The 25435-nt window shown below is 48.0% G+C and overlaps 1 long non-coding RNA gene across 2 annotated transcripts in view; it reads left to right on the top strand.

The window, feature by feature from the left end:
- The window catches only part of LOC135967353 (uncharacterized), a 47404-nt gene that overhangs the window by 7554 nt on the left and 14415 nt on the right, over positions 1-25435 (top strand). The window contains exon 1 of one of the 2 annotated variants that reach the window (XR_012424199.1): positions 3024-3162. The exons of the other annotated variant lie outside the window; for it this stretch is intronic. This is a non-coding gene — a long non-coding RNA (uncharacterized lncRNA). Of the gene's footprint in view, positions 1-3023; positions 3163-25435 lie in introns of those variants that run through there. 2 annotated transcript variants of the gene reach the window in all.

Consider the following 25435-nt stretch of genomic DNA (forward strand, 5'->3'; position numbering starts at 1 on the left):
GGGAGAACACAGAGAGGGTGGTTGTTGGGAATGGGAGGGTATGCTTATGAGGCCCCGTGAGTGTGTTTGGGGCTGTTGGACTGTTCTGTTTGTGTGATGATGATTATGGGAATATTTGTGCCGAAATTCACAGAACTGAACACTGTCCACTTTACAGTAATTTTTAAAAAGTGGTAATATGCTCATTTTCAGGACTGTTTTTAATGGAAGATGGAGTTTGCAGATGAGTTTTCAGGGCAAGCCTGTCTCAAGAGTTTGTAGAGGATTCGTTAGGGGCCTATCTCAGGGCCCTTGGGTTGGAAAAGCCTTCCCTGTTGTGGGCAGTAGTATGGGGCATGGAAAGGATATTGCCAAGGAAACACGTAGAATCCTTTGAGGAAACATGTATTTCTAACTTGCTGTAAGATAGAGTTGGAAATTATAATGGTTTTGTTTTCTAGAGTCTTGGTAGAATAGGGAAGACAGTGTAATAAAAGCTAATTTTGAAATGAATAATTTTAAAGATTTTCAACAGCAATAGCTCTAGGAAGTCACCCTGGAAATGTTTTTAAAGATGTTCAATAGCAATAGCTCTAGGAAGAGTCACCCTGGAGTTGCTTCTTGAGCATTGGTTTCCTGGCTGTATCTTCCGACTTTCATTTTTGAGTTTTGCTGTGAGTTGGGGATGTGTGGGAATAGCCATCCCCAGGTGTTGGGTAGGAGTGGCCCTGCAGGGGGGTGCATGTGCCCCGAGGCCTGAGGCACTGTTTCAACCTAGCTTGGAACATGGGGACTCTTGTCAGTGGCTGGAGTAAGAGTACCAGCCTGGCCGGCTGGGGGAGCCCCAGAGTGGTCTGGGCACTGTCCTCCCTGCCTGCAGGAATGCAGCTGGAGGAGCTTGAAGGCTGCCTGCCTCGTGGCTGTCAGCGCAGCAGCCCCTCCTGGCCCTGGAGCAATCTTTGGGTCCATGAGTCTCTGCACCGGGACTTGCCTCCTGGGACCTCCGCCATTGTCCTGAGGGCCCTGGTGCCACTTTCCCGGTGGGACCCAAGCCTCTGGCAGCTGCGACCCCAGATTCGGTTGCTTTCCCTGCCGTCTCATTCCAGCACAAGTGCTCATCTCACTCAATGTAGAGCCTCAGGTTCCCTCAAGATCCCCAGAGATGGAATCTCCCAATTTAACAAGACAGTTGGTGACAAGATTTGAGCGGCACTGATTTAACCCAGTTTCCAGAGTTTAAGTTCCCAAGACACAGTCCTGCTCCTTCCCTGGCCTCATCCTGTGTGGCTGGTGTGGATGCGGGGTTTCCAGAGGGTGGGGCTGAGGCAGGTCAGCAGCAGGGGGATGGCTCATTATTGATAGCTCAATGCCTTGAGGGTAACTAAGATTAATTACCTTTATATGGCTGTAGTTTTGGAGTATATATATGTGCGCGTGTGTGTGTGTGTATATATATATATATATATTTTTATTTAAACGAGGTGGACACGGTTATCGCTGCATTTTTCTGACATGAAACTTGGAGAGCCAGAGGGTTTAGGAAACTCCTGAAGCCACACTGTCAGCGGGACCCGGGCGGTCTGGCCTTAGAGCCTGCACTGTTTGCCCCTCGCCACGCTGTCAGCAGACCCGGGTGGTCTGGCCTTAGAACTCACGCTGGTCGCCCCTCCCTGCCACGTTGTGGGGTTTTTCCTGCTTCTGGGCAGCATTTGATAGCTTGTGAAACAAGAGCAAGACTTACTATGAGTGGATATGCCATTATCTGAGATCCAGAACGTTTCCTGGACCTGGCGTTGCCAATGTCACATAAGGAAAGGTAAAAACATTTTCACTGTGGTCACTGGGGCTCCTGAAATGGTATTTTTCCCAGTGAAAGTTTACTTATAGAAATCTTCCACAAGGCCTCTTTTATTTTGGGCTAGTCGGGTATATAATTCTTATTCCCTTTGGTTTTTTTGAGACAGGCAAAAAAAAAAAAAAAAAAAAAAAAAACACACACACACACACACAGTTTTGTGGCCCAGGCAGTGGTGTGAGCACGGCTTACTACAGCCTCAACCTCCCAGGCTCAAGCGATCCTCCTGCCTCAGTCTCCTGAGTAGCCAGGACCCACAGGCACATGTTCCACGTGTCCCCATGCCTGACTTGTTTTTGTATTTTTTGTAGAGATGGAGTTTTGCAATGCTGCCCAGGCTGGACTCAAACTCCTGGACTTAAGCAGTCCAGCTGCCTCAACCTCAGAAAGTACTGAGATCACAGGCATGAGCCACCGTGCCTGGCCAAGTGTGTTTCTAATTTCAAAATTAAGAGGACCCAGAGTCAGTTAATGACGTCTCTACTTGAACATGCTGCTTATAGTACATTAGGAAAAATCATCCAGAACTTGGAAAATGCGCTGGACAGACACAGCCCTTCGAGGTTGTCCGATGAACCCCTGGGGTCTTGAACCATCTGGAGGGATGTACCATGTCAGACTCACTGTTGTCGACCGGCTGAAGCCCAGGTTTCATGAGGTTATGTGTCGGCTTGTAGTACTTTCTCTGGCAGAGATGCGAGTGACTTTGCTCAGTGAGAGGCCAATCTCAGGGACTTCAGGGCCTGAGGGACGGCAGCCTGTTTGAGCTGATCGAGCAATCTCGCGCTACCCTTATTTTCTGAAACGCCTATGAGTGACTTCTCACACGGTCTTTGAAGCGGCTTCATGCCCGCGCTCCTTGGTAATGATCGAATGCTTTTTTTTGACCCCTTGTCCCCTTTCTTTGGGGTGTTCCAGTCTCAGTTCTCATGTGTTCTGCTTCTGCAGGAATTTCTGAAGCTGCTGAGTGTAGAAAGCACTGAGGAGGCTGTGCTCCCACCCCTGTGAGTCTTCCAGACATCATCCTCTCCCCTTGGCGAGGCGGCGTCCATGGCACACCGAGGGCGCTGTGCTTCTGTCCCTCGTGAGCTTTCCAGGTGTCCTCGTCTCCCCTCCAGGGAGACAGGAGGAATCTTTCAAACCCTTCTTAAACTTGTTTTCATGTCTTTGTTTTAACAGATTTCTTTGCATCTTCTCCCTTATCCAGAAGTGAGTGTGAACGCTGAGTTATTCACGGGAGTCAAGAAACCACACGCAGCCCAAAGTGACGTTTGTTACCCTGAAATGATTTGTGTGTGTTGACCTTAAAATGCAACTCAGTAACACAGGTGTGTTTTGAGGAATGACTTTAAATTACACAGGTAAATATGTGACAGTTAAATTTCATGGTCTGTGCGGGTGTCCACAACCCCCTTCTGTGATTGCGTGTGAGTTTGTGTCTTGTGGTTATTTTTGAAGAAAGAAAATCTGTTGCTGAGGACTTCAGAGGGTGTGCAGGGATTGTGTAGGGTGGACATCGGGGGCTTCAGTGTGTGGCTTCCTTGAAGAGGTTCAAATTAAGGCTGAGAGTCCCTACTCCAAAATGCTCCGAAACCTGAAACATTCCGAGCTTCCTCATGACACTGGAAGGAAATGCTCTTCGGAGCACTTTGGATTTCAGGCTGGGGATGCTCAACTGGAAAGTGAAATATTACAAGACCCTTCTGGCCCCAGGAGCTTGGATAAGGTCATGGAGGGGGCCTGTGCCAGGTGTCCCTGGAGTGTGAGGCAGCCTGGGCTGGCTGAACTGGTTTTTGTAGGAGCCACAGAAGGGAAAGAGGGTCAAAGTGGCCACGCCTGGCTCCTGAGAAGGCTGGACCAGAAGGAGGTTGGCGCAGAGGGCAGCAGTTGAGGCCCCAGCGTCCGGGGCTCCTGTCCCTGGTGGAGTTGAGAGCCTCCTCTAGTTGTGGCCTCTCCCCTGTCAGCAGCCACTGAGGCCTGAAGGGAGAGGGGGCTGAGGAGAGGAGGGAAGGATAGGCCTACTTCTGGAGAGGGCCAGCATCGGCCTGTGCTAGCCTCGTGTGTTACTCCTGCATCCAGGGTGCACGGCCATGCCTTGTGGTGTAGTGCTTCCCGGGATGCACAGTACTCTTGTCTGCAGTAACGGCTTTGTCTCCCACCCTTGGAGGCAAGTTACCTTTTTCCCCAGTGAAAAGAGGAAAAAAATCTTACAGAAATGCATTTGTTCTAATGTCTATTTTCCGATAAGACATGGTCGCTTAGGCTAAATCTTTGGGAGGTCAAGGCAGGAGGATCACTTGAGGCCAAGGGGTTGAAGACCAGCCTGGACAACATAACAAGACTCCATCTGTATTAACAGAAAAGTTAGCTGAGTGTGGTGGTGCGTGCCTGTGGTCCCTGCTACTCTGGAGGCTGAGATGGGAAGATCACTTAAGGCTACAGTGAGCTGTGATTGCTCCACTGTACTCTAATCTTGGCGGCAGAGCCAAGACCCAGTCTCAGAAAGAAAAGTTAAAAAAAAAATCCAGAAATGTCATTTTCTTTTTAAATCATCCCAAAAGAAAAATCGGTTTTTTCTAAGAATGTAAAAGGAAAGTGATACGATTGTTTCTCCTTTTCAAATATTTACAGTAGTCCATCCACATCATCTCTCATCTCATTACAGAGCAGCAGGTTTCTTTGAGGTTAGTGGTGTTTCTCTGTGTAGCACCTTGGAGAACAGCCAGCATGAAACCTCTTACCACGATCGTGTGCATTGTTTGTAGTCTCAATTAAAATCCTCTCCAGAGACGTCTGTGCTGTTTATTATAGCAGAACTTTGGTTGTGCTGAAATGTGCATTCAGCTAATGGTTTTAAGTTCATATCTGAGAGGATGCTGTATAATTCATGAAGCATATGGGATCAGTAATGATTGAAGATAATTCTGGCTGATGTCATTTAGAGGATATTTTTCACTTCAAGTTAAAACTTCCTTCGCGATAGTCATTTTGGGATTCATTTAACTATGTGCTTTATTTCATAGCTCAAATTTTCATTAGTCATTACATAACACAGGACTTTGAAAGCAGATTTGGCAAAATCTTTGTAACAAAATGTTTGCTTATGACATCCCAAGGAACAGCACTCAGAATTGCTGGTAACTGTGGTACATTTTAAGGCTGATGATAGAAGTCACTTGAACGGGAAGGGGTGCTTTGTGAGGCAGATGGGGTTTGAACCCCGACCCTCCTGATACACCAGTCCTGACCCTGGCCTTCTCTCCTCTCCACTGGGAGATGAGAAGGGTGCCAGCATCCACCTCACAGGCCATCCTGAGAACCCGCGGCTAAGGGCTTGTGTTCCTCTGGCAGGTGGCGCAGATGTGGGGGCTTGACGATATACACACTGCAGGCTGCCAGTGTCGGGGTAATCCAGTTTTAGTCATAAAGGTGGGATTTGCTTTGCTCCCCTGCAGACCAGGTGCGGTGCTGCTGTTGTAGCAGGTGTGTGGATCCTCTTGGGTGGTCCTCAGGTGGACAACTAGTCACCGATTCGGATTCCCAGTGTTAGACGTGAGGGGACCAAGGACCTCATGTGTTCAGAGGGGAGGAGTAAAAAGCTTCCCTTGTAATTCCAGTACTGTCTATCCCAGGAATGCCAAACCAGTGTCTTTCACCTGACGCTGTCGTAGGTGACACTGTATGGAAATGTGGACTCATGTTCCGCATACCTGAGCCAGTACCCGTCTCCCTCCAGGACCGTGGCCGAGCCCTCCTGATTTCGCTGGGTTGCCAGCCTGGGGATCTGTAAGCCCAGTGACGTCTCTGGTCTCGGCCCCCGCTCCCCGTGGGGACAGGAGGTGGCTTCAGGAGGCTGGTGATGAATGCCTGAATGAAGCCGACTTCTGACTGCAGTTCTCTCTAAGGGCTTCCCCGGGTGTTAGATGTCAGTAAATGACACCTGTGTGTGGATCTCATGTGATGAAACAGTGGGGGAAACCAAAGCTTGTAGCGTCTGCAGGTTCTGGACTTGGGGGTGTGTGCACCTGTGTACTTGGTGAGGGGTGTGATGTCTGGAATGAGTGTGCACGTGTGTCATGTTTTTGCGTGTGTGGTGAGTGTATTTAGCAGGTGTGGGTGGAGTGAGCATGTTCATGTGTGTCGTATGTATTTGAGGGTGTGTGGAGTGTGTACATGCATCATATTTGGTGAGTGTATTTGAGGGTATGTATGGAGTGCATACATGCGTTTGCGTGTATAGTATTGGGTGAAGGGGTGGCGTGTGTGGAGTAAGCATGTACACGTGTGTGCTGTGTGTGGGGTTTCTACGTGGTCCTCCCCTGAGCCTGCTCCTGGGCCCTGCTGTCCTGGCAGCTTTACAGTTTGGTGTGTCTTTGATTCCGGAAGATTCAGGAACCAAATTCTGAGGCTGTGATCACAAACTTGCAGCCCTGGAGGACGCTGGTTCATGGAGCCGGCACGAGGGTCTCTGTGCTGGCCTTACCCTGGGCTCTGTCCACAGAAGAGCATGTCTGATGATTGAGCTGTGCGAGTCTGTGGCTCCCCAGCCTCGAGTCCGCCCTCGGTTCTGTCCCGCCTCTGTTTTTCTTGCTGAGGGGCTCCGGGAAGTGGTGCCTGGGATGGCGTTTTCACCCTCGGGTTGCTTCACCAGCTGCCCAGGTGCTGGCTGTCTGAGGCCTGCTGCCCTCCTGGGTGGACAGGGCTGTCACGGGGACATCCCTGAGCACCTGCGGGAAGGCAGGTTTAGGAAGTGCCAGAGGTGAGTGGCTTCCTCCCACACTTGATTTTTTGGAAAGTTCTGGGTCTCATATTTTTCCCTAAGGGAAGTTAGAAACTGAGTTTCTCTTTAGGGGAACGTCTTTGCAGCGTCTGTTGTTTGAATGTTCTCCAGGTGTGGAATACTCGGGGCCGTGTGTGTTTGGGAACATGCGTGTCCTGAGCGAATTCAGTAGGGAATGGAGAGAGGCCTCCTGTCAGCTTGGCCTTTGTTTCCAGCTTGTTGAGAGTTGACGGCTGCTGGTATCCCAGGGAGAGTTAAACACTGGGCCCTGTGGGATGGGAACGTTCCCTCTGACAAGGTCAGTGGGAAAGCATCTAAACAAACGTCGCTGTTCTCCGGGCTCCTCGGGGGTCGAGCTTGTTTTGTGGTGTTGAGTGAAAGCTACCCTCGTTCCTGTTCCTCACCATTTGAAAGGTGTCCAGGGCTCGTTCCTCTGGAGAGGTGATGCGTGTGAGTGGGGGTCAGGTCGCAGTTTCCGAGGTTATTTGGAATCTGTCAACTGATTTCCTGAACACACAGGTGCTTGGTAAAGATGTTCCTGGTTAGTTAAAACATTTCAACAGGATGTGATAGCTGGTGGTTGTTTAAAGACTATCACAATTTTCCTGTTACTTTTTAAATGCCTGTTGAATAAGGGAGGATTCACATATTTTTCTTTTCCCGTCTGTGTACTTGATATATTTTTTTTTGTTTTTATTTTTTATGTGGGTGTGCAGTTAACAGGATTTAGAAACAGTCTCAGTCCTGGGGAGACTTCAGAGCCGCCTCAGTCAGTGCTGAAGGGTGGCAGGGATTTGGGGGCTACCTCTTCCGTAGGACAGACACCAAGGGCTAGAGGTCAGCAATCTCAGTGAGGTCACAAAGACGGGCACACCCAGCACCCTGGCCCATGTGCCTCTCTTTCACATTTGTCTCTGCTCAAACTGCTCTCCTGGGTCATCACGGGTGATCTCTATGCGCGTGCTTGCTTCTTGCAGAAGTGGTGTCTGGCTGTGGTCAGTGTGGGCCCTCAGGACTTCCATGTTTTTGGCTCACATCAATATTGGACAGTGGTGTATGTTTGTTCTGGAGTGGTAGATCGGGTGGATTTTGGCTTTACCAACTCATTTCATACCTGTTCTCCTAGATATAATACCTGTTCATAGCCGCATGTTTTCCTAGGTGCCGGGGCCCTATCAGAAGCCGCATGTTCTCCTAGGCACTGGGACCCTCTTGTAAGCCGCATGTTCTCCTAGGCGCTGGGACCCTATTGTAAACTGTATGTGAGGGATCTCGGAGGTGCTCCTTATGAGGATCCCATACCTGACCTGAGGTGGGAGAGTTGCAATTCAAAACCAGCCCCCAGAAAAATTTTCTTCCATGAAACCCATTCCTGGTGCCAAAAAGGCTGCGGGACAGCTGGTCTAACGCGGGCTAAGATGTCAGTAGATTTTTGGACTTGGGCCTCAGTTGAAGAGGATTAGATTTTGAAAGGTGGGGTTTGAAGGCTTCTAAAGGGCATGTTTTCATCTCCAGTGGGGCCTGGGCAGAACTGGGCAGAACTGACCCAGAAGCTGACAACTAGTCAGGCTGGCTCACTGCCTGTGTCCTGTGTGTGCAGCCTTGCTGTTTATTCAATTGTCTGGTGGTGGTGTGGATTCCATCCACAGCCTCAGAGTAGTGGAACCCGTTACTTCAAGGCTGATCTTATTTAACTTTATCAAAAAGACAAGAAAATCATTTACTATAAATCTTCCAGATACCTGTATCCTTTCTTTTCCCAGAGGCTTTTAAGTATTGCAACTTAAAAATCTTCAAAAATAACTTTAAAGGAAAACCTCTAAGTACATTTTTGATGAGCACCCTTGACAGCTTTAATATGTGAAGTAAATTCCCTTGACTTTTGTATTCCTAGAAACTCGTTCATGTTTGCAGAAGACTTTGCATTTTGTCAACAGTGGCTACTGTTCGGTGACCATCATACCTGCCGTGGTCTCATTTAGAAAGTTGGATGTGGATGTATTAACTTTTCAGACACACAAACACATGGGCTGTTTGTTTTTGGTTTTGAATTTTTTGTCCTCCCCCCCTACCCCAAGGTGAATTCAAGAAAGGGAAAAAAGCAGACAGAGTAAGTACCAGAAAGCGTCTAAGTGGCTGGGTGGGGGATCCTACTATGGTGTTGGATTGTGTTCTGCCAGACATCACTCCTCAAAAAGCTGACCCTGAAAGGGCTGGCATTGCCCTCACCCTGTGACATTCATCTATCTCACCAGAAAATGAAGAATCTGCTAGAGTACTGTGAGTCAAATTCAGTCAGAACTCGATTAAATAAGAGGCTTTGTCTCAAAGGCCAAAACATGAGGACACATTTTTAATTTTTTTTTTCATTTTTTTTTTTGAGACGGAGTCTCGCTCTGTCGCCCAGGCTGGAGTGCAGTGGCGTGATCTCGGCTCACTGCAAACTCTGCCTCCCAGCTTCACTCCTTTCTCCTGCCTCAGTCTCCTGAGTAGCTGGGACTACAGGTGCCCGCTACCACGCCTGGCTAATTTTTTGTATTTTTGGTAGAGACGGGGATTTCACCGTGTTTGCCGGGATGGTCTCGATCGCCTGACCTTGTGATCCGCCTGCCTCCTCCTCCCAAAGTGCTGTGATTACAAGCGTGAGCCGCCGCACCTGGCCGAAAACATGTTTCTTTACTGCCTCAGTCCTCAGTTGGGTAGTATGTTCTTTGTCTTGAAAGGCGCGCTCTGCGAGATGGTAATCTTCCGGTTGCTTACTTAGGGAATCCTGCCGGCTGTCGTTGACGGGAGAGCGCAGTTTCCTGGCTGCCCTGGTCTTTGAGGGGAGGGAGACTGAGGGGTCATTTTCCCACCTGGACCAACGTGTTTATTAAACCTGGCTTGTGGATCATTTGGATCTTTTTATGAAGGAAAAGCCACATCTGTGACTTTCAGATGAGTGGAAGTCATGTTAAAAAATATGTATATATACATATATATTTTGGCTACTATGGAGAAGTTTTGTCCTTGTGACCTGTGAATACAGTCACGGGAGAGCAGAATGTTCACGGTGTGGGTGCTTACAGTGTACATGTAGAGTCACATTCTTCACTAGTATTACGTTAAAAAGTGACAAATAAGAGAAAAATATTTTGCTCATTACAACCTCGGTAAGAAGCTGGCAGTACTTTTGTTTTTGGAGGGGTGTGAAGGGAATATTGAGAAAGTATCATCAACGTTAGACTCACCCACTCTGCAAATCCTGGGCCGGCTCGCGTGAAGACCCCGTGATGGAAAGATGCACCCCTCTGCCCGGAAGGAGGTGAATCTTTGTGGCGCTCAGGACACATGGTTCATCTCTATATAAAGGCAGAGTGTGAAACGCCGTGGAGGCTGAGAGAAGCGATGTGGTTAGCAAGTATGAGTGAGACGTTTGGGGCTTGTTAGCACCTGGCGTGTGTGCAGCAAGCTTTGCTATCTGCACATGTGTGATCCTTAGAACCCTGGCGTGTGGAGCCGTGAAGTTGTCGAGGGTCCCAGATCCCGGCAGGCTGAGGAGTTCCCTGTTACCACCAGGAGAACTGTGATTGAAGGTTGTCACTCAATCCCAAGTCCCGGAAGGGAGTCCTTTCAGAGAGGAAAACACCCCTAGAGCCTCGGGCAGAATTCAGTGATTTTTCTTATAATGTTGCTTAGATTTTGCAAACATGAAACCAAGAACATATTTCAGAATGCTTATGGTTCTTTTGTAACCATGGAAACAAAGTAATTTGCAGTCGATGGACAGTTTGCGGAAGCTGAACTGCCTACAGCATGAGCACAGCGCTCTCCCTACCGCCTGGGCCTTGCTCCGGTTTGCTGGGCAGGCTTTGCAGGGCCTCTTGTCTGGGATACCTCTCCCATGTCCCATGTTGCTACCCCTGGTCACAGTCATACTACTGGGCACCTGTGCCGTGAGGACACTGAGTGGACACGGAGTGGCGGGGCAGCAGTTGGTCATGAGGTGGCATCCACATGGTCTGAAACAGGTTTCTGTTCATTAAGAATGATCGTTGCAATAAAAACATAGAGTGAAAGAAAACCCTCTACTGACCTGAGAATGCGTCGGCTGAGTTGGATGGGGAAGTGCAGTGAGGAAGGTGAGGACTGAAAGGAAATGAGGGAGGGAGACTAAAGGAGAGAAAGGAAGTGAAAGGGGGAGGGAGTATGGGAATAAAGAGGGAGATAGAGGAGGAAGAAGAGAGAGGGCGGTGGGCAGGAGCCTGGGAAATGAGTCCCAGAGCCGGTTCCTGACCGTCGTGGGTGCGTCAGAGCTGATCTTCCAGGAGAGGTGGCCTGGGAGGGCTGACCCTTAGGAAGTGATGGCCAGGGGGAACTGATTTTTTGGCCCTCAGCTGGGCTGTTGCTGACCAGAGATGCAGTCGATGGTTATCCCGAAGAGGTCGTGTGCACAGCCACTCTTTGCTGCCAGGTTGGAGAGAGAAGTGCTCCCCATGGGTTCTTTCTATTTTGTGGATTTTTCCCAGTTTAGCTGAGCAGCCTGTCAGTGGAAATGTCGGGGATTACTAACATGTCTCCATTCTACAGAGCAGTCGGCCAGCTTCCGATCCTGTAGTTGTTGGGGGCACCACTGCCGTCGTGTCGGTGCTGGCCCAGCATGGAAGACGCAGCCCGAGGCACTGGGAAACCTGCATGGCTCTTGCTGCCGGGGTTCTGATGGGAGTCGTACACTGGAAGAAAGATGCCCTTTAGGCAGAGCCTGGTGAGGAGGGGGTGCTGCTGTTGCAGCAGTACATGGAATTTCAAATGACGAATGAAACAAGCTTTTAATTATGACCAGAGCTCTATGCCCTGCATTTCTTCAAATGGAAATGTTGTGTTGAAATGAATTTGCTGTTAATCGGTTGCCTCATGCAAGATGGAATGCTGGGAGCAAAGTAGAATGTGGACTTCTCTACAAAGCTTCCTCGTCTCAGACTATAATCAATTGGATGGTGCTACATAGGAATACGTGAGAATTCATGTGAGAAAGGTGATGGGTGCAGATCTGTGTGACTGGCAGTTGTAGAGGGAGGTTTGAGAGAAGCTTTTGGCTAAAGTGGTGTCAGGTGCAGGTGCTGAAGTGTGATGTCTGGCTGGATGGAAAAGCACACGCCTCTGGGCTACAGGAAACAGATAAAGGAGGAAGTGGGCAGACATGAGTCGTGTCTTAGGAGTGGTAGCAATTCAGGCAGACCCAGGATCACGCTCCCACGGGGGAGGAGTGGACATCAGGACCCAGGGAGCGTGGGGTGGGGGTCATGCCCAGGCCTCTGCGGAGCTTGCTGCTGTGTCAGCAGGGCCTTGTGCTTGCCCTCCTTAAAGCTTTCTCGATCCATAAAACGGGCACAACAAAATCCACCTTGTGACACTGAAGCTTAAATGAGATGATGTACATGGTGTCTTCCTTCCCTTCCTGACACATCATAGACTCAAAGCTATGGTAGCAGCGACAGACTGGATGAAATGCTGGAGCCTCTTTGCGCCTGGTGAAGCCACATGGATTTGTGCAGTGCTGGTGACTGTCTCTGAAAGCCTTTGATCATGACAGTGGCAGCCTTGAGTGGCTCTTGGCATACTTCAGTCTTTGGAGTGCAAGGTTGACTGGATCCCCGAGGACATTGATAGTATCCAGGGGTGAGCTGATGGGGCCCTAAAACCTGGGGGAAGGCCGAGAGGACTTGGCTGCCAGAAGCATTGTAGATTTCTGGCTTCAAGAACTTGCTGATTTATGGACATAGGAAGGTAAACCCAGATGGCTCCAAAATTGTAAGTCCAGAAGAAAGATGGGAGGGTACAATTGCTGAGTAGGTCATGGTTGCCCTGTCCCTTTCTTTCTGGCCATCGTTTCTCCTCCCTCCCCCTGCCTTTGTGGGCTGGAGCGCCTGAGCCTGCACAGCGGTCTATTTCATGGTGACGATGGCTGATTATTACCCTGCACTAAGAAGTCTCTCCACTTTATTTTGCAGCAGTAGTTAAATAAATTTAAAGAGTGATGGTGTAGTGGTATTTGTTTTGTTTTTGCTTTTTTTTAAAAAGTATTATTTAACTGAATGTTATTCCCAATTTCACTGATCACTTTGAGATGCCAAAACATGCTTTGATTTGTTATTTTGTGTTTGAGCTAGTTTATTGCATCACAGGAATGCCAATTATTCTGTTGTCACACATCATTAAGTATCCCAAATTGTGTTACTATAATACTTAGCTGAATTACCTCCCTTAGTTTGGCTTTTAAAAAACTAAAATCTGTGTGAAACATACAGGATGGTGCATGTCCATTGAGGGTTGTTCAGAAGTGTGACTTTTCCTGGCATGCTTGAGAATCAGTGACATTATTTTATAGAAACACTTTGTAACTGACACCAAAACTAGAAGCTCCTGTAAAGGGCAGGGTAGGCAACGTGTTATGTTTTGTGGGTCACAGAAGTCTCTGCATATATTTCTTTTGTGAAAACTTCAAAGTGTAAAAACCACTTCTGGTTCCCTGGCCAAGGCTCAGTCGGGGATCATGGTTTGCAGACCCTTGACAGCAGCTGAGCTGAAAGCTGGTCTCCCATGCGGTGAGCAGGAGCCCACCTCATTGCTTCAGCCAGGAAGATGCTGCCCTCATGCCGGAATTTACTTCAAACAAACTTGAAAGCTCTGGCACCGCTGCTCATTTCCATACGGTTGCAGGCTATCTAAAATACAGAGGATGCCTTGGCGTTTTGATTTTGTTACTCCTCTTGAACGGCTCTGAGATGGCTCATCGCGAGTTAGACATTTGCAGAAATGATCAAACAGAGCTGCAGTCATCTTGCAGATCAAGTGAAGTTTTTTCTGAAAGCTTGTTACAGGCTTAAATTTCTGATCCCTTTCCATCCACTGTTCTTGTATGATTGGTTTCTTTTTGCACCCATTTGGGCTGTGAAGCGTCTCCCCACTGTGGTAGAACTTTAGCTCTGATTTCATGCATGAGTCGGTATCCTCACTCCTCTTCTGCGAGGAGAAAGCGCTGCAGGTCCTGCGTGGTTTCCGTCCCCTCCCTGCACGCGGATGGATTGGGAGGTATTTGTGGTGTGTGAACTTGCTACCCCTAGAGGCTCCTTGCTCACTCCCCTGGATCATACTCCTCCCTACTGCCATAGACTGCACTCCTCCCTCGTGGTTTATTCCCCGGACCTCATTCCTCCTTCCTGGCTCACTCCCCTGGACCACACACCTCCCTCCTGGTTCACTCCCTGGACCACACACCTCCCTCCTGGTTCACTCCCTGGACCACACTCCTCCCTCCTCGTTCACTGCCCTGGGCCCCCACGCCTCCCTCCTGGTTCACTGCCCTGGGCCCCCACGCCTCCCTCCTGGTTCACTGCCCTGGGCCCCCACGCCTCTCTCGTGGTTCACTGCCCTGGGTCCCCACTCCTCCCCCTTGGGGGCTTGGTAGTTTCTGCTCTGCTTGTGCCAGCACGATAAGGCTGAGTGGCAGCTCCAGGGCTGTGGCTGCTCACGCAGCTGTGGCATTAGTGCAGAGAACTGCGGGGATGCAGCTGTCCTTCCTGTGATGCTTCGAGTGTCATAGTCGATATGGAAAACTGGGTGGGATGTGGATGTCCCAGGAAGGGACAGGAGCCTCCCTCTGCCTTTATCAAACACTTCTCAGCCAGGCGTGATGGCTCATGCCTGTAATCCCAGCGCTTTGGGAGACCGGGGCGGGCGGATCACCTGAGATCAGGAGTTGGACACCAGCTTGGCCAATGTGGTAATTTTTGACGCATTAAGGATTAAGGAAAATGACTCACACTCGTTTGCCTTGCTTTTTAATTGACGATTGGTGTAGCCCAGTACTGTGAACTTGTTAAGCAACCATTCTTATCGAAAGACTAATCTTTAAAACTCTCTTCCTCTGGACACGTCTTTGGCTGCTGTAATCAAATGCAATGTAATCAGCACTGGTTAATGGCTTTCCTTGCTGGGCTAACAAATGCTCCTCAGAAACGTTGGTTTCTTGTTATTTTCATTTATAAGTATGTTTTAAGCCTTCTAATTTTTCTAGCTTTCCTGCGAGTTGGGAATAATTGTGATGGGTGCTTAGTTTGGGATGTTGACGTACCCTCTATGCCCAGCTACTATGCCATTGTGTGAACACTGATTTGTCACTTTCTCATGAAGACTGATTTCACCTAGTTTGGTAAATTCTATTAATTTTAAGGAAGGGGGTGGAATGCAACTGCTGTTAGGAGGCTTTTTTAAGGATCAAGGAAATGTTGCCATGATTATTACCATTACAGAAGGAACATAAAGACACGTGCTGCCTTCAGTCATGATGAATATGTAAGTCCGCATCTGTGACTGCAGAAAACGGCAGCCCTAAATCTTAAAATCGTGTGCATGCACCAAGCCCATGTGCAGGGCACTGTGGAGCAGCCTGCATTAGCCGAAGTTGGCCCACAAGCCCTAAGGGATGGTGTCTGAGTTATGATAAGGCTCTGACTTGGGATTAAACAGGCCTCCAAATACTGTGATATTCTAAACAAGGACACGATACTGCCCAGGGAGCCCATTGGGCACCTGTAGGCAGTGTAGGTGAGAAAAGGCTCCAAGGAAGATTCCTGCAGCTCAGCTAGGAGGATTCTGTAAGGCAGTAGACACATCAATGTTCACATAGGAGTGTTGAGCTATATTCATTCCTTTTAAGCAGCCAGGCTTGTGTGTGTTTTTAGGGGCACTCACATGGCACCCCTTCCACTCTCACTGCTGGTCAGGTGAGGTGTTCAAGACTAGCCTGACCAACAAGGTGAAATCCCATCTGTACTTAAAAATATAAAAAATTAGTTGGGCGTGGTGACAGGCACATGTAATCCCAGCTACTCGGGAGGCCGAGGCAGAAGAATCACTTGGACTCGAGAGGCAGAGGTTGCAGCAAGCCGAGATCGAGCCACTGCACTCCAGCCTGGGTGACAAAGGAGACTCTGTCTTAAGAAAAACAAAGATTTTAAAAAACCCTACATGCCCCTAGTTGCTTCTGTAGGAGATGGCATGGTTCCCGAAGGTAGACTTTGTGTTGAGGACTCTGCAGCGTCAGGCTGGAGACAGTCTCCCTTCCTAGCAGCGTGGGCCCCTGGGCTGCTCTTTTACCAGAAGGGATGGTGGCATCTCTGGGAGGTATCTGTGGACTCAGATCTGTGTGAATTAGTGACTTGTGTTACTCACAGATACTTAATTTTATGGGTAAATGAATACCTGGATTGGCTGCAACTTCAGGGTGAGATTCGGGAGTAGGAAGTGAAAAGTGACGACGGAACCCTGGGCTTGTCTTGCCGCCCCCAGGACCCGGTCGGGGCGCCTTCTCGTCTGAAGTCCCAGCACGAGGTCAGGGTAGCCCTCCCCTCTGAAGCCCCCAGCAAGTGATCGGGGCATCACTCCCCTCTGAGGCCCCAGAACCTAGTCGGGGCGCCCCTCCCTTCTGAATCCCCCAGTACCTGGTCGGGGCGCCCCTCCCTTCTAAAGCCCCCAGACTCTCCTGGCCTGCGGTGCTGCTTCTCCGAATGCTGCCCTTGGCTGTTTTCCAGGAGTCACCTGCACCCGAGCAGGCTGCCTGTTTCACTTCTCGGATCTGGGGTGTCGGTGAAGCTCATTTATCTTGTCTTCCTCCTCATGTGCCATATCTCACCTATCGTCTGTCAGAGTTCGTGTGAGTACGTGTTGTGCGTTCTCAGGCTGTAATCGGTGTTTAGGTGACAAGAACGTCTTAGAGCAACGGACTGTCTGCTCTAAAGGACGCTGTGGATGAATCGAGACACGGTTTACTTGTGGGGTTTAAATTTCCTGGGTGTTGGAGGCAATTGGGGAAAAAAGGTCTAAAAAAGCCCATGGGGATGAGGAAGGCAATCATGAAAAAAATTACTCTATACACACTTAGCAGTTGATTTAATTTGTAGGTGAATTTTGTATTTTGGGAACTAGTAAAGCTACTGTTTGTAGGGATTCCTTGATGAGCTTCTTGTTTTCTGTCAAGTGGAAGGTAAATTGGATCGGTTTTGTCTTTAATTCGGACTGACTAGGATCTACTTTCTTTTTCCCCCCATTCACGTTAGGGTGGGGATTGGACTAGAAGAGCTGTAGGATCTCTATTTCTGATCTTAAATGAATTTTTTCTTTACTCACTTTTTTTTTTTTTTTTTTTTTTTTTTTTTTTTTTTTTTTTTTTTTTTTTTTGGTGAGCTGCTATTTTTTCCCTTTAATGCACTGTTCTTTGGTTTGGGAAATGTGGTCTATTTGTATCGTGCTTTAAATGTACACAATGGTTCTAAATTGCTACTTTTTATTAAAGTTAGATATAACATCTTAATTAAAATGTCATCTAAAAATCAGGCACAATCTGAGGCCTGGAGACCCCTCTTGTCACTTCCAGCCGTGTCTCCTTCCCTGGCCACGTTGCCTCTGGCCACATCTCCTCCCCACACTACACCGTGTTATCCCCACAGCACGTCACCTGTGGCCACATCAACTCCCTCCTGGCCACATCACCTCTGGCCTCACTGCCTGTCTCCCTCCCTCCTGGTGGCCTCCGTGGCTTCTGCTGTCTGCCCTCCCGTGGGTGTGTTCGAGGCTCTTTCCCCATTTTCTGCTCCTGGGTGGGTCTCGGGGCCTGGATGTTTCACAGGATGCAAGTTTCTTCCCTTCCAGCCACAGGTCTCTGGGCGACAAGTCCAGAGAGGGCACTAAGCTATCCTTACCCACCTGGGGGCCCCGAGCCCTGACCGCCGACCACCAGGGCTTTTCTGTAGGGTGTGGGGCAGACTCATGCGTGAATTGGGCTAAAAAGGTGCTTCCAGGAATCCTTGTTTTAAGTGCACTGGAGCAGAGATGGTGAGCGGGGACCACCTGGTTTGCTCAGTATTTGGTCCTGATCACAGCCGATGAGTCAACATAAGCACCTCCTGAATGAAGCATTCCACAGACTGATTTTACACATGACAGTTGTGATGGCTGGAAAAGGCTTCACACAGTGAGTGAGTTTGAGTTGCATTTGAAGGAAGAACAGGTCCCTGTAGGTGGAAATGAAAGATAAGTGTGATCCAAGCCATCAGCAGCGGGGGGTGGGGTGGTGTGGATACCCCATGAATGGTGGGCATGCCTGAAATGCAGGAGAGGGCAGGGGTGCGAAGGAACAGCAGGGCGGCATTAAAATTTCGCGGCAGAGAGGGGACATGACTGAGATATTATCACATGTATACAACTGAGAAATGATTTGAAAATGATTTCTGGGAGCCTGTGGGAAGAGTACGTGGTCATCATCAGTTCTCGGGATCTCTTTATGAAGTGAAAGAGTCGTGCCTCTGCCTATCTTGTGAGCTGTTAAGATCAAATCGGATAATCTTCAGTGAGCCTTTTAAAAGCTAAAGCTTATGACAGGCTATTCCATCCCCCTTGTCTTCACCCTCCTTTCCTCCACGGAAACTTGAACCCTGCTGGGTACCTCATTATCTGCCTGGCTTCCTCATCCATAACGTGAGCCCTGAGTACTTGCTGGGTATCTCGCTGTTCACCTTCCTTCCTCAGTAACATGAACCCTGAGTATTTGCTGGGTACCTCGCTGCCTGGCGTACAGCTGGCTGTATCCTTCTCAAACGCACTTGGCTGGCACATAAGTAGAAGTGCTCGCCGGGCTTTGGGAGGGCTTTCTGACATGTGGGTGCCTGCTTTTCCCTGTTAGGCTGGAGCTGCAGGAGCCCTCCTAGACCAGACAGAGGACCAAGGCTGTGGCCTCGGGGTAGGGACTGGGGGAGCTCGCTGGGTTTATTGTGTGGGTGAGAGCAAACTTCAGTCCTACTGCGGCATCGGGATTCAGGGTTCCTTCTGGAATGTTCTGAGTGAGAAGCAGGAAGTGTGCACAGGTGCGTCTTCTGCGGATTTTATGGTTATCTTGAGAGAGCACTGGTGCCTCTGAGCTATGAACCTGCAGAACCACTTCTTCCACTAACGGCCGCCTTTATAGAAAGAATGACTTACAAACGATGCCACTTCAGATGGAGGTATTTGCAGGTGTGGCCTGAAAAATGAACACAATGACTTTCATCTCAAGGAAAGTACCTTACATTATTCCCAAGGATAGACATTTGAGCTTTCCAATGAGTATTAAAATATAAAAATCTTGTGTCCACCACTTTCTCATGTCATCAATGGTGATATTGATGTGTTTTTGTTTGTTTGTTTTTTGATATAGAATGAAATGTGGAACTTGCTCATAGTTCTGAACCAGTGTTTTCTAACCAATGTATGATTACAAAATCGTGTGCTGGTAAAAGCCATTCAAGTGCAGGACGGACCAGTTGACTCAGAAGGAATTGGGGCAGAAAGGCCCGTCGACCAGAGCGCAGACTCTGCGTTGCAGACAGCCTGTACGGAAGTGCCACTTGTTACATTTGGCAGCAGAGAATACCTAAAATGATCTGAAAACACAATGAAAATACTGCTTCCTACTTGTATATCAGCGTGGGGTCGGACTTTCATAAACTTCAGCCACGGCTCTGTAGCCCACTGAATGCAGATGCAGGCATGAGAACCCTGCTGTCTGAGGTGCAGAGATGTTAGGTTTTTTCACAGCAGTACAAACTGTTGCCACGCTGCTACTTATTTTGGAAAATGGTTTCTTCTTGAAGACTGTATTAAGATGTAACGACTTTATCGTTGTAAAATAAACTAAATTGTTATCTTTTTTTTTTTTTTTTTTTTTTTTTGAGACGGATTCTTACTCTGCTACCCAGGTAGGAGTGTAGTGGTGTGACCTTAGCTCACTTCAAACTCTGCCTCCTGAGTTCAAGTGATTCTCCTGCCTCAGCCTCCCTAGTAGCTGGTACTACAGGTGTTCGCCACCATGCCAGGCTAATTTTTGTATTTTAGTAGAGATGGGGTTTCGCCATGTTGGCCAGCCCAGTCTCGAACTCCTGACCTCAAGTGATCCACCTGCCTCTGCCTCCCAAAGTGCTGGGATTACAGGCATGAGCAGCCACCACTCCCGGCCTGATGAGAAAGTTTTTTTGTGATCTTGAATAAAGTGCAAAGGGTTCCTGAGACCCCAAAATTTGAAAACCACTGGCTTAAACTGAGAAAATTGTCCACGATTCTTCAGTGTATCTTCTAATCTGTTGATGGAGAAAGGACGGTAAGGGTTGCTTTACTTTTTTCCTTTCACAACTCAATGGTGCTGGGACAACTGGGGTATCCACATGGAAAAGGATGGACTGGACCCTTCCTCACCCTACACGCAAAGCTCAAAATGGATCCAGCGTAAGGAGTCGACTGTGAGACCCATTCTGTCCGTCTGCTGGGTACCATAACGGACACCACAGACCATGCGGCTTAAACAACAGCATCTTATTTCCTTTTTTCTGGAGACTGGAAGCCTGGGATCAAGGTACGGGCAGTGTTGGATTCTCTGGGGCCTCACCCCGTGCTGTGTAGACGGCGTCCTCTCTGTGTCCTCACAGGTTTCTCTTATGTGTGTGCAGCACTGAGGACTGTGTCTAAATTCCCTCAGAAGAATACCAGTCATACTGGATCAGGGCCTACTCTTAAGATCTTATGTGACCTAAATTTCCAAGTTAAAGGCCCTGTATCTAAGTACAGTGACATTTTGAGTTTCCGGGGTTGTGATTTTAACATGGGAATCTTGAGAGGGGGGACATTCAGCCCATGACACCTTTACGGAAGAATCCTGGTGAAACTGTTACGTTGGATTAGGCAATGTTTCCTTGGCTGAGACGTCTAAAGCTATAACAAGCAACTGAAGGGAAAAAGACGGTATCAAAATTAAAAATGTTCATTTCCCAGGACACTCTTAAAGTAAAAAGACAACCCACAGAACAGGATACATTATCATGATAAGGACCTGATATCATGAATATATTTAAAAGCTCTTAGTAAAAATCCAATTTAAAAATGGACAAAGGATTTGAATAGACATTCTCCAAAGAAAGACATATAAATGCCTTAAAAAGCACATGAGATGTTTAGCAGAATTCATCATCTTAGAAATGGAAATCAAAACTACCGTGAGATACCACTTCATAACCACCGGGATGGGTAAATCTCCAGTATTGAACAGTAACATGGTGGTGAATTTGGGAAAACTGATATCTTGATATATGGGGAAGTAAAATGGTACAGTTGATTTGGAAAAGTCTGGCAGTTTCTCAGAAAAGTTAAGCATGAAATCACCGTACAACCCAGCAATTTCACTCCTAGGCATACGCCCAGGTAAATTGAAAATATTTTTGCCAAAAAAATCTTATGCAAGAGTCTTCATAGCAGCATTATTCGTAGTAGTAGAAACAGTCCAGGTATCTGTCAACAGGTCACTCACTGTGAGATTCCACTCACCTTGGACGTGAAAGATGTCAGCACCGAAGGTCACACACTGTACGATTCTCCTCACAACAGGTGTCCAGAATGGGCAAATCCAGAGAAACGGAAGTCGGCTGGCGATTGCCAGGGCTGGTGGAAGGAAGGAGCAAGTGCTGACTCTTAATGGGTTCAAGGTTTCTTTGGCCCGTGGTGAAAAAGTCCCGGAATTACATACTAGTGGTTGATGTACAGCTTTCAGAATATGCTAAAAAGACTGAATTGTATCCTTTAATATTGGGGGCTTTTATGGTTTGTAAATTCCTTTCAATTTCAAAAGGAACTCAAGAACTACTTTGGTGTTGATATTTGGATTGTGAAAGAGACAGTATCCAAAACAAGTTACTATGTCACTCACGTCCCCAGAGTTAAACTTCATTTTCTGAGGATCTTAAATGAAGTGTTTGAGCCTAGGAGACACAACGATCCTATATTAGATGTTACACCCCATCTTACTGATTTCTATCTCACATAACCATATTCAGGGAAAACCGACATGTAAACGTGAGCTGAATGCTATGCAGACGCAGATTCCTCTTACCCGGATGATCTTTAGTGGTGCAGTAAGAGATGAGGTCATAGCAACGTTAGTTTAGCTAGTTTAATTGCCATGGCAACAGGAATTTGGCACATCTGAAGAGTTAGATGTCCCTGCACAGGTCCTAACGAGGTTGCCCATTTCTGTGTGGTGTCTGTGTATATTCTTGCTGTGGAAAAAAGTGATAGCACCTGCACAAACACTTGTCCCGGAAACGCGCACGAAGCTGGTGAAGGCAGAGGACAGGCGAGAGGGAAGCATGGCTCAGCCCTGGCAAAGAAGATCGTTATTCCGAACGCAGTCAGGTGGAGAGTCTTGCTGCTGGTGTCTGGGAAATGTGTGTGTTTGCTTCTATCTGAACAGCTGGACCTGAGCGTGTCTGTGCTTCAACATTTAATCTGTACAGTATCCTCGGCAGGGTGTGTAGCTCTGTGGCAGAGGACACCCCGGCCACAGTGGATGTCAGCGGCGGTGGCTGGACTCAGGGTCCGTGAATGTTGCGTGATCGAACGTGTTTGGTTCATTCTCAGCTCCTGCCCAGGCGCCTCCCGAGCTTCGGGTGCTGTGGCTCCCCAAACCCTTCCCATCTGTGTGTAGCATGACCACCACCTTCCTACCATGTGTTTGTCCTACCACGGCTGCCGTGTCTAACGGACACTTTGCTTTCCAGCTATTTTCCTATAATTAAAACCCTTGAACGACTTTGCCTGCGTTTCAGAGACCACAGGGTATTCCTTTTTCATGATTGCTCTGAGGATTTCCAAAAGCAAATGAAACTTACGGGATGTAAGATATTAGAAGTGACTAATTATAGATGGCTTTTCTCAGTTAGTCTTTTGATTGTGGTAAAATTACATAGCACTCTATTTTTAAGTGTATGGTTTGGTGGCATTAAGTGTGTTCACACTGCTGTGCCGCGATCACCGCCATCCGTCTCCAGAACTTCCTGGTCTCCCCCACGCTTGAAACTCGATCTACCAAACACTAGCTCTCTTTCCGCCGCAGCTCTGGTAAGCACTACAGATTGCGTACAAAATAGGCTTTTTCAGTAAGAGAAGGGGCAAGGAAAAGAGCTCTAAAGACTGTCTTGAGATTTGAGGAAGTGTTTTATTTTTTGCTGTCTGGTTCCCAGTGTAAAGGAACTATTGAAGACATGGGAAGGCGAAAGTCTGTGACCTCAGGAAGTGCTGGACTGGGCAGCTTTCCTGCTGTGACGGGGGCACTTGTCCTCAAACCTGCCTGAGATAATCGCATGAGGATGGTGCTGCCTTGTGACAGCTCTGAACTTGGTCTCCTTGAACGTTGTCAAGTACATAAGCTTTGGCGGTTACCGTCTAGTGTCTGCGGGAGACCTAGAATTTGAACATTGTTGACTTTAGAACACACTCATTTGCATAACACTCTACCTGTTCTCATCAATGTGTTCTTTTTTTTTTTTTTGCCTTAATATTCTGTGTTGCGGTAGCAGTAGTTGCAGCGGACGCTACTTCTGGTTCATGGTCATTGCCAAACACAAGCTTCTGGAAACCGTGTGAAAAATGAAGGGGAAAGTGCTTTTCTGCAAATGCCTTTTTTGAATATCTTGTTTTTTCTAGAATATCTGTTGTGGTGTAAAACGTTTTCATATTTAGGGGTTTGTAACATGTTTTACACTGGTTAGCTTTGAAACCTCATGTTTTTGCATGTCATGGGGCTGCTTTGTCCTGTTATTCTATGATATAGCTGGTTTGCAAAACTATTGGTTATTTCACTTTAAAAACCAAAGCAGCTTACAGATTGAGTGTGATTCCTGTAAGAACTTACCTGTAAAATTGATTTGTGTTCAATAAGCTTACTGAAATGACTAGATCAGTGGACAAAAATATAAGAACATGTCAAGTCTCTGGGCCATGAAGGACTTCCAAATAATACACATGATACACAGTAATTTCTTAACAAAAGATTAGATTTAGTACATAACTATTTAAAACCTCCACATTTTCTATTATAGGCATTCCACAGTGCCCATGGGGGTGGGCTGCAGGACTGCCTATGGAATCCGAGGTCTGTGGGTGTTGAGGTCCCTGCCCTAAAATGGCATGGTGTTTGCATATGACATACGCACATCCTCCTGCAGACAGTCATGTCAGGGTTGCTCGTAACAGCTATACTATGGACATGCCATGCGAGTAGTTGTTTAATGAATAATAAATTCTAATTCTTAATACAAACACATTAAAAAATATTCTTGATCTATGATTGGTTGAATCCACAGGCCTGGAACCCCGGGAGAGAGTACAAACTCTAGAAGCAAAACGAACAAAGAACTTGAGGTCAGCAGTGACGGGTGTGGGATCACACTGAATCTCATGTGTTTTGCTGTCTGTGTCACTGTGTCCCGTGTAAACGGGAATCATTTGTAGCTTAAGGTAAAATAGGTAACAGGAAACATTACAGAATGGGCACGAAGGCACAATCCTCATCACCCCGTGTTACAGCCAAGTGTCTGCCTCCTGGGGAACGATCTGTTCTGTGGGGAGACTAGACGTTGATGATTTCCGGATGTGTGAAGGGAAATGCCCTCTGAGAAGCTGTGGCTTTGGCCGGAGCACGTCAGACGAGAGTTAGCGTGGCATGGAGTTTCCACAGTGCCCCTCAGGCCTGCTACTTCTCTCCTCTCCCCACCCCTGGCTCTGACTCTTACCAAGGGAGGAAAGTTCAGCTCCAGTTGAGCCTCGCACAGGGCTGTGGATCTGTAGGGCAGGTGCCACCGTCGCCTGAATAGGCTGTGTCAGAGGAGGGTCTGGCCGTCCTTGAGCTGTGAGAGATGCTCTCAGATCCAGCACCCTGAAAACCCAGGTGCTGAAGGTTCCTCCTCCACCGTCCTGCGGGGAAGGGGGTCTTATCCTGCTTCCCCTCCACCCGAGCTGACTTGTCTGTTCTGTACACCTAGTTTTTAAAACCAATTATTGTTAATCATCTAGCAGACAAACAGCATAAGGTGAGAGCCTGGGAGGGTAGATGGGGCTGTGGAAGATAGTTTCCTGAATAACAGTGTCCAGATTCCTGTTTTGCCGTCATTTGACCCAAGGCCTCTAGGTAATTGAAATATTGTCAGCAAAACACCCATTTTTTATCTGAGTTTTTTTTCTTGTTTGTTTTTGTTTTTGTATTTGTTTTTGTTTTGTTTTTAAGGAATGGGTGCAAACTTCTAACCAGGGACCTGACAAAAGAGAAGGATTTCTTTTCAAAGTGAAGGTCGGGGATGGTTGGCATTTGCCATCTGTGACTAGCAGGGACCCAGGCTGCTTCCCTCCTGCCGCCCGACTCCTGCCCCTCCAGCTCCTGCCCCTCCAGCTCCTGCCCCTCCAGCTCCTGTCCCTGTTCCCACCAGCAGGAAGAGGAGTGGGAAGGTGCCTTTTCCTCTTTAAGGGGATGAGGTGAGAGTTGCACCTGCCATTTCGCTAGTCCCTGGGGTGATTCTCCAGCATGGGTGGGAGTTGGGTTTGGAGGCCTGAGCCCCGTGAAGCTGGGGTTGCTTTTCCCTGAGCAGTGGGAACCTAGACTCTGGGAAGTGGGGTCAGAGGGTAGCCTTTGCTGCATCTGCAGGAGGGGCCTCTCGTCCCAGTTGACATCTTCACTGCAAAAGGGGGTGTGGACTTCATGGTCCATTGACAGAACGTTACTTGTTTTTGTTTGTTTTTTAAGCACATCGAACCCTAATTCCTTTGGCCTTTACTAAAGTGGCACTTTGTAATTCCACATGATTTCATCGTTATACTCGCAGGAGAGAATGCTTCCTGTAAACCAGAAGGATCTCTGAGACGGTTCTCGGCCCATAGGGAGTTCCTTTTCCCAAGGTTAAAGACACAGCCTCAGGAGGGGTTGAGGACACACT

The sequence above is a fragment of the Macaca fascicularis genome, chromosome 15 (assembly GCF_037993035.2).
Source record: "Macaca fascicularis isolate 582-1 chromosome 15, T2T-MFA8v1.1".
Lineage (NCBI taxonomy): Eukaryota > Metazoa > Chordata > Mammalia > Primates > Cercopithecidae > Macaca > Macaca fascicularis.